Source organism: Propithecus coquereli, unplaced genomic scaffold (assembly GCF_000956105.1).
Source record: "Propithecus coquereli isolate 6110/MARCELLA unplaced genomic scaffold, Pcoq_1.0 Scaffold29, whole genome shotgun sequence".
Lineage (NCBI taxonomy): Eukaryota > Metazoa > Chordata > Mammalia > Primates > Indriidae > Propithecus > Propithecus coquereli.
This window is the reverse complement of record NW_012148507.1, coordinates 1,644,044-1,653,918: the sequence shown is the minus strand read 5'-3', so window position 1 is coordinate 1,653,918 and position 9,875 is coordinate 1,644,044. Positions and strand designations below refer to the sequence as shown.

Below are 9,875 nucleotides of genomic sequence, written 5' to 3'. Positions count from 1 at the left end.
GATTAATTTCTTTCTATTTTTAGTAGAGACGGGGTCTCGCTCTTGCTCAGGCCGGTTTCGAACTTCTGAGTTCAAACAACCCGCCTGCTTCGGCCTCCCAGAGTGCTAGGATTACAGGCATGAGCCACCGTGCCCGGCCTGGCTGTAAGTCTTTTGACCCACTGAGGGACAGGATGGAACCGGGGCAGGCAGCTGCACCACCCTGGCAATGACCAGACAAAATGAAAGTTTGGTCATCAGTGAAAATCCTGCTTCTGGCAAATCTTGGCCAAAAAGACAAAATGCAAACCCCTCTGACTGAACACACAACCTCTTAGTCAAGGGGACCCCGGAAAAACCTTAACACGGAGTTGTAAGAGGTCAGACACACCTTGTTATACTCCCCTGCTTTTGGAGTTTAACATTAATGTTAACATAGAAATCGTAAGACTGAAAAAATGGCCTCCGTGACAATAAGATACCAAATTTAAAAACAGAACCTAAGGCCATTTCAGACAAGGATTAAGGTGCTGTCCTAAAACTATACATAAAGATGCTCAGATCATAGTATATTGCAGCCCGCAGGATGCAGGCCCAGCACCCAATTCAGATTCCCCCAGGAGCCCGGCTGACCCTGAAGTAGGGGTAAGCCTGTTTGCAGTTTAGTCCACGCAGGCGCCGCCTGCGCAGTCTTGAACACCCTCAGAGAGAAACTCACTCACTGAGATTACAAAATTTTGAGGGTATCAGAAAAGGCAACAAACAGTCCCTTTATTGGCCTGCTTCATCCCCTTCCTTGGCTCACTGGCGGCAGTCCTGCTTTCCTTGCTTCTTGGGCCTTACATTATTAACCTTTTGGTGAGCTTTGTTAGTGAAAGACTGAAAACAATTAAGATGCAGATAGACCCTCATCCTTCAGCAGCCCTCAAGAATGGGAGCAAATAGAAGAGGATTTCTCACCAGGACAGAGCCAGCAGCGGGAGGGTAGGGGGTGGGGGGAGGGATTAAAACACAAAGAGGGTTTTAGACCAAGCCAAATGACTACACAAGCTTAACAACCCTGCTGCTCAAAACATGAGACTCCATTAAAGTTTGTCTCCTTTCTGTTACTTGTTCCTTCCCTCACTGGGACCAGTAATGTTCCACCTATTATAATACGATCACTTTTGGTCCCTGCTTTTTTAACTTACTAATAAAGTGTCCTCCAGGTCCCAAGAGTGAAGTTGGTGGCGGCACAGGGGTTCCAATCTATACCGTCTGTTGAAGACTCCTATAAATCATTAGACCAGTCAGCGTGAGATTTTTACCATCTCCAGATGTCAGTAGGGACAGTAGGGACCCTTGTTATGGTCCAGAGTGCGAGAAAAGACCACCTAAGACCGAAACTGTGCCAAATTGTGAGTCGTTATTAGCTGGCCAGCGACTGCCCTCTGCATGGCTGTGAGGCAGCTGCACAGACAGCGGTCCCAAGCCAGGGGAGCAGGGCTCTTTTACAGCGCAAACCACACAGTGGAAATTTACTGGGTTAAGCAAGCTCGGTTACAGAAGTTAAAAAAAGTGTTAGTCCTAACCATGATAGAATCTTATCTTGGGAAGGCTCCATAGCTTTTAGGTGGGTATCCTGGGAGTCACAGGTTACAGCTACAATTTAACTCTGAAGTAAGTATAACAACATTAATCTTAGTAAAATACATTTTACATCCCGTTATCTAAGCCAGAGCACATTCCACACACGAGGCACTGCTGGGTGTCTCAGTGCTCCAGGGCGTTTTGACCCTCTGGACCAGGCCACTATTTTATTTTGTGGACGGCTGTGTGTAAGGCACCATCTTTCCCCTTACATTTTTCAGTATACTAACAGAAGCGAGATGGCAGGTTCCGAGTCAGATGAGGGTCAGCTGAAAATTTTTCACTCTCCTAAGCAAGCAAGCAAGCATAATACAGAAGACCTAATGGCTGGTTATTTGCTGCCTATGGTCCCTAGGTCCTAACACCCTATTAAGCAGGAACCAATTCCAGAAGATGAGATCTTGGGCCCTTCTCCTTAAGAATCAGGAGGGTGAAATTTCTCAGGGATAATGAGACAGTCCAAGGACAGGACTAGGGCCTCACTTCTGACCAATGGGCCAACATGGGACAGCATGATCAAGCCTAGTGAACTGAAGAAGAAAAAAACAAAAACAAAAACAAGACTTCCTATCTGCTGGAATTCAGCACAAACCCACATAAGGGGGGGCAGTAAACCCTGTGTCTAGTGAAAGTATTTTCTGAGGCCACTGAAACAAAATGCTGACAGTAGCTGATAAGGAACCTGGCTGCAAAGAAACCAGACCTATCTGGATCTGACCACCTCAAGCCAAAAAGAACCCCACACTGCCCTTACCCTGCCTTTCCCCTCGATACAATCTCATTCTGATGCTAAAAATCATGCAGCGAGTGGAGATTCAACATGCAGTTGAGACATGCCAGGTGTGAAGCACCATGTAATAGAACCAGGCAGGCGCAAGAAAATCTCCACCTCTGTGTGCTTACATGTCACCCTTTTCCAGCCTAAGCCCCTTCAAAACTCCCCCTGAACTCCCCTCCAGGAGGCAGCCTGAGGACTTTCCCTCCCTGTGCCCAGCCTGAGACGTCCCTCTGCTTCTTGCTCATTTCTCTTGCACAGAGAGCCCAAGGGCCTGGGCCACTAAACACCCTCCTGTGCACCATCTTTTCTCCTAACAATTGTTTCGCTCCAACCAAAGTGACTTCACAGCCTCTTGCTGAGATCCCAAGGTCTTCCTGTATAAGGTCTTTTTTTTTTTTTTTTTATGTTGGCAATTCTTGCCCAGCACTACTGACTCTTACCATGTTACATCCTACCTGGTCACTATATGTGCCTTATAAAAATTATTTATATGTTCTAATGTTAGGGAAATTTCCATGCATACTAGGGGAATTTCTGTGCTGATTCTGCTTAAAACCACAAAGCAGCTAAGTAGACACTGACACCTGTCAGCCTTGCAAGCAAAAACCGCAGCAGTTGAACAAAGCTACAAGCCTGCCATGATTACAATATTTGTTATAAGCCTATCGTGATTCTAATGTTTGTTATAAGCCTATCATAATTCTACTACTTGTAAGAATTATTATTTATTGGATAACTTTTAAATCTTTTTGCTAATTGGTTAATCATTTATACTTGTGTGTGATTTGTTAAGAGTAACTCCACCCAAAAAAGTATAAAACCTGACAAAAACCCGGAAGAGGTGCTCAGAATTTGGAGACTTGTCTCCTCTGGGCCCGCTGGCGTTAAGAGATTAAACATTGACTCTCCAACTCTCTGCGTGCCACTCAGTTATTCCCCTGGGACCGGTCACTGACACTTGCCTTAACACTAGTGCTGTATCTAGCACTCCCCCGAGGAATACCCAGGGATAGAGCAGGAAGGGAAAGTAACAGTGCTCCTGCGCCCCCTCCCCTCTCCCTGTGAGCTCACAGGAAGAGGACATCAATCCACGTTCAGTCCCGCCTTCCCAGGATATGACTCAGCTAGATAACTCAGAAGCTACACTTTCTTGTTGTTAGTTTGTTTTTTAGCTTTTCTCCCATAGGGGTTGCCATTTTAGAATCCAGTAGTACAGAGTAATTATATAACAAGCTAGGATCATGGGAGTAAAATAACCAATGCTGATTATGAAATCCACCACTCTGTTGTTTAAACAGAATTATCATAGCCATGGAACTGGCCCACATAGTGGAAACATTAAGTCTATGCAAAAAGAAAAAAAAAAAGCCTTTTGCCAGGGTAGCCATGGGAACATTCAATCTGGCAAATAGAAGGAATTTGCAATTGCTGTTAGACTAGAAACAAGACAGCTGAGAAGGGCATCATCATTCTCAACCTCCTAAGTTTCTCTAAGATGCAAGTCCACAGCACTTGTTTTACTATCCTGTGCATGTAGATTCACTTGCAATTTTGAGACTTTAAACCCTGCTCAGCCTTTGGTTCCACAAACATTGAACAAGTAACAGGAGGAGGAGGAAGAAGAGGATGGGGGGGAGAAGAAAGATGAAGAGGAAGGAGATAGAGGAGGAGAAGGGGAAAAAGCACACCTCTTGGTACCCTATTGCAAAGTATTAATAATGCGTATGAACAATAAGCTAACATAGATGTAATCAAATATGTACATGTAAATTTAGAGCCTAATCAGCAGGCGTCGATACCCCCTATTTAACTGTGTAACAAAAGCTCCGACAAATGCATGGCGGCACAGATTGCCCCTACCTTGTCACTCTCACTTTTCTAACACCATCAAAGTCACTGCCTTTGTTTTCTAAATTCCTGAATCTTATTTTTGGTTACAGTCATGTCCTTCACAAACTACTAAACAATGCTTGAATTGGCTCCTGAGCACACTAAGAAGGCACAATAAGAACATAAAGTACACACACAAACTAACACATTTAAACACGCTCTCCTAGTGAAGCAGACACAAGAACATTTAGGAAGATTCCTAAGGTCGGTACTAACCTAATTAAGTCCTGGCTGCGTCTCTAGAGGTTCAGCTCCTCCAGGCCAGCTCCTGAGCTGTGTGCCAGCTACTTAAATGCTGGGACACTCCTGCCTGCTGAGCTGGGCGGGCCCAACAGGGAACAGCCACTCCCACAGCCTTGAAGGCTGCAGAGCTCCATGCTAGACTAACAAGCAAGACAGTCAACAGTGTTTCATTTCAATGTTACCCAAAAATGCACAGCAAGGGATTTCAAATCTGTTTGGCTGCCTCAGAAGTTCCCTCCGACCAGCCTTCTTTGAACACTGTTTAAGGAGGATCTCATTAAACAGGCTGCAGGTTTAGGGCAGAAGAGAAACCTTGTCGGGGGAGGAGGACAGTGCCATAAGAGGGTGTTGTCAGGTAAGGGGAATGGAGAGAGAGAATGGGGAGATTGCACCTAGTGTGTAAAAAGGACTCAATGATGAATGCTGTTGCAAAAGTCTGCAGGCTGGAAGAATCCAGCAAAGTTGTCCTAGCCCTGAGTGTGAAAACCTCAGCTGTGTTACCTGGGGTCACTGGCGGATCCTTGTCTGTGGGGAACATGTTGGCCTTTCTCTCTAGCCCAAGGCCCTTGGTGCACCATTTCTTCTGCCTGGAACATGCTGTTCTCCCCTCCTCCCAGGCATCCCCTCCTTCCTCTGTCCTATCACTCTTCCCACATTCTGTGTTCAACGTCCGCTTTTGTCCTGCTCACCGTGAGCTCCTGAGGGCAGGGCTCCCCTGTCCCCGTGGCTGACCACAGCGCCCAGCATATGGCAGGGGCTCAATGCGTATATGTGATTTCTCTATTTCTAATGGAAATTGTCTAACATATACAAATGTGGAGAGAACAGTGCAATGAGCTTGATGTACACATCACCTTGCTTCAACAATCGTCACAATATGTGAAGCAAACGCCAGACTTTGTCTTATTTCATCAATAAATAATTTAATGTGTATCTTTGAAACCCTTTTTTGTAATTATTTACATTACAAAAAATTGCAAAACTGGTACAAAGTTCCCAAATACCCTTCACCGAGTGTCCTCTAATGTTAACATCTTACATAACCATAGTACGATGATCAAAACCAGGAATTTAACACGGATATAACACTTTTAACTAAACTGCAGACCTTACTGTGATTTCACCAGTTTTTCAACCAATGTCCTTTTTTGAGTCCAAGATCCCATCCAGACCTCACACTGTATTTAGTTGTCGTATCTCCTTAGTCACCTTCAATCTGTGTCTTTCCTCTCTTTCATGATTGTGACACTTTTGAAGACTCCTGGTGAGTTATTTTGTGGAATATACGTCAGTTTGGGTCCATGTGCTGTTTTCCCATGATTCAATTATGATTATACATCTTTTGCAAAATATCACAGAAGTCATGCTGTTCCCTTTTCAGGATACCATTTCCAGAAAGACTATCATATCCATGACTTCGTATGTAATTAATTCTTTCTCAAACAACCAGCTCCTAGGCCCCTGCCCCAGTCACATCCACCCTGCAGCTCTGGAGTCCTCCTAATTAGGAGAGCTAGGGAGGGGTAGACTTGCTCTCTACCAGGGGAAAAGGAATGCTGGCTGCAGCTGCCTGTTAGATTTACAAAGTCTGGGGATTCTCCACATTCCTGTGGCTATTGTTTAACAAGCCTAAGTTTTACATTAACTACATTCTGTCCCATACATAATTTTGGGGTTCCCACCTGGAACAAAACTAACACTATCCAGCTTCTTTACCTTGCCAATTTGTTTCAAATGGTCAAATATTGTTGAAATAGTAACATCAAACCTTGCTGCCATTAATAATTCATGCATAGGTTGAGATTGATTTGCTTCCACTACAGGTTTCAGCTCATCATTTTCCACTTTGGTCTCAGGTCGTTCACATGGCTTATTTTCAAGATTAAACTCACCAGAATGGAACTTCTCAAACCATCGATGTACTGTGAGTTCATTAACCACATCCTTCCCAAACACTTCATTGATATTTCAAGCTATCTGCGCTGCATTGATTTCATGACAGAACTCATATTTGAAAATAACATGAATTTTTGACTTAACCATGGTTTACCAAAAATTGCTCTAAAAACAACTTCGAAATATAATCACAAGCCAAACCATAGGTTTGAAAGAATAAGGATGTAACTTCACGATAAAAATAAAAGAAGTGTCAAAGTGAAACGTCAGCGATATCAACTGTCGAACTCAGTACTTAAGGAAATCAGACATTTCACACATAATAACCTAACATTATTACTATTAATAAATATCTTATGGGAGATACTTTGTGAATATGCAAACACTGCTTCACACTAAGCTTCTGCAAGTGCACCCCATGGGCCATTGATGCTTTCGGTTTGTTCTGTCTGAAAAGTTTAGAATTAACCTGCTGTGTGCTCACGCAATTGCCAGGCCAATATTAGAAAATGACCTTAAGGGAAAACAGATCAAGAGTCTGGCACAGGCCAACCGCAAACACGCGTTTGCAAGTCCCACCAGATGACCTATTGTTTGCTGCTAACTATCCAGCAAGTCACTGTGACTTGCACAAATCCTGCTTTCTCTGCCAACCCCCCTTATCCCTTTCCTTTATAGGTTGCTCAGTAAGCAGAAGAGATGAGATGGTCTTTTGAGACAGTAGCCCACCACCTCCCCAGGCTGCCGGTACTTGAATAGAGCACCTTTCCTTCAGCAACACTAGCCTGTCCTGTCTGGCTCGCAGGTGCAGGGCAAGCAGAACCTGCGCTTGGCAACACGTCCATCCTCTACCTGTAGCGTCCATTATGGATCTGACGGTGATTAGAGTTTGTTAGACCACTGCTCCAGCTTTGGCCTGTGGGAGCCCCTTCAGGTTGGTCTCTGTGTCCTTTATGACAAGCCCTCTCTTTTTGGGGAGCATTTCCAGAGATTTTCTGTGCCAATGATGTTCCAAGCTTTTCTTGTATTTTCTTTGCCCCGACCCTGAAGTCAGCCATTTTTCCAAAGATCCTTGTTTCCTTCTGTTGGGGAAGATATTTTAAAACTAGGATCTGATCACCATGTATTGTTAGGTTTGCTCCAGGTGGGAACCCAAAAAGTATGTGTAGGACATAATGCAGTTAAAGCAAAACTTAGGCTGGTAAAACAATAGCCCCAGGAGTCTGGAGAGTCCCCAGACTTTATAAATCTAACAGCTACAGCCAGCATTCCTCCCCTCCTTCCCAGATAGAATGGAAGGCTGTCCCTCCCTAGCTCTCCTGATAAGGACAAGGCCAGAGCTGAAGGATGGATGTGACTGGGACAAGGGTCCTAGAAGTTGGTTATTTGCAAAAAATTTATTACAAGCAGATGTTTTGGCCCACTTACTTACTCCCCCCGAGAAACCCTCAATAAAACCCAACGCTCTCCCCTTTTTTCTCATGGATGCTTTTTCGCCTCCATCCATCTGCACCCAGATACTCAAAATAAACAGCATTTTCCCACACACGAGGCTTCGTGTGTCTCTCTCTCGCCTCCGGACCTAACATGTATGTGCACTGCTTCTGGGATTTTAATGTTCCTAAGCTCTCCCCAGTAGGAAATATGTGTATGTATGTGAAGGAACTCAGGGAATTTCACCCCAAAATATGAGTCCTTGGTATAAAGAATATTTTGAATATTCTTAGAGATCAGCAGAACTTGGAAGGGGCTTTCCCCCTATCTTCATAAAAACTGGAAGGACCCATTAAGACGAACAATTGTCTTTCCTTCCCCATCTCTGTTTTCTCCATATCTACTGCAGGAAAGAAGACCAAGAATGCAAAATCAGTGTTAGATCTGGCCCAACCCCTTTAAAAAATAATACCCCGTCTCTCAGGTTAAGTTTATATCCAAAGAGAATCATTTATGAGTCAATCTGTTTCCTTCCCCATCCGTGCATTCTCCCAAGTATCTATTCATCCTCCCTGGTAACCATTTATTTTTTTATCTTTTTTATTCTTTTTTTTTTTTGAGACAGAGTCTCGCTTTGTTCCCTGGGCTAGAGTGAGTGCCGTGGCGTCAGCCTAGCTCACAGCAACCTCAAACTCCTGGGCTCAAGCAATTCTTCTGCCTCAGCCTCCCGAGTAGCTGGGACTACAGACATGCGCCACCATGCCCGGCTAATTTTTTCTATATATATATTTTTAGTTGTCCAGATCATTTCTTTCTATTTTTGTTTTTAGTAGAGACGGGGTCTCGCTCTTGATTAGGCTGGTCTCGAACTCCTGACCTTGAGCGATACACCCGCCTCGGCCTCCCAGAGTGCTAGGATTACGGGCGTGAGCCACCGCGCCCGGCTCCTGGTAACCATTTATTGCCCCTCAACAGAATTACCTATATTCCTCATCTCCTCCTCCCCTCTAAAATGAGTGTATATAAATTTCTGGACCCCACTGGGATATTGGGTAATCACTTTGTGATTCTACTCGTGCACATGACCAATAAATTTGTAATCTCTTTTCTTATTAATCTGCCTTATTGTGAGTTGATCTTTCAGTGCACTTTCCCCGGGGTGAAGGGGAAGTTTTCCCTAACCCCCCCACCCCATATATTATCCCCCCCACACACACACAACTATACACTTTAAACCTCTTTCTCTGACAAGTGAGAAACCTGGCTCAGATTATCTAAATTTATCTAAAGGGAAAATCAAAGTCTCAGGGCCACCCTCCCCACAATTCCTTACACAAAAGAGAAGGTAAAGGCCTTGGGCACCTGTGAAGAACTTGTCCTACAGATCATTCAGTAAGAAAATTCCTTGCTGACCTCCCGTAAGCAGGGACATGCAAATTGTACCTATGTCTAGCTCCTACAACTAGAGCCTACCAGATTCCACACTAATAATTAATTACAAGTTTATCTTTACAGGTAACAGAACTGGAGACAAGACTGCATCGGACATTCTATAACCGGCTCTATGAACAAATCTCAGTGACCCCTATATGTTTTTCTATTACTGGAGTTCCCACAGAGAGTGCAGGGAAGTGTGGAGCATCACGGCTCTGCGGGGCACCTCCAAGCGGAGGATGAGCTGGAGGCCCGGGACCGGCCATGGCCTGTGGCCTCGGCCCTTCGGGCACCCAGAGGTCTCGCTGTGGCGGCCCTCTGGCCTTGCTCAGGCCTGGAAGCAGCAGTGAAGGTCTCTCCCAACCCCACCTCAGTGACCTGATGACTCCGCTAGTGGCAGGTATCCTGGTCCCATCCCACCCGACCCACATGAAGCCCCCACCAATCCTCCAGGATGTGGCACTTCTAGGTGGTGGTGAGGGTGGCAAGGCAGGAAGCATGGCAGCCACCCCAACAAGGGGGGTCTGTGGGCACGAGCTCGGTCACTTCTTTGGGCTATGGAGCCACGCAGATCCAGATCCTGGGGTGACCA

The 9,875-nt window shown here is 45.0% G+C and overlaps 1 protein-coding gene across 1 annotated transcript in view; it reads right to left on the bottom strand.

Moving 5' to 3' along the window:
- The window catches only part of LOC105813797 (glutathione S-transferase A1-like), a 21,545-nt gene extending 16,989 nt beyond the window's left edge, over window positions 1–4,556 (bottom strand). Inside the window, exon 1 of the mRNA XM_012648591.1 lies at window positions 4,493–4,556. The gene's annotated coding sequence lies outside the window, so the exon portion shown is untranslated. The remainder of the gene's footprint in view (window positions 1–4,492) is intronic.
- Window positions 4,557–9,875: the final 5,319 nt, after the last annotated feature.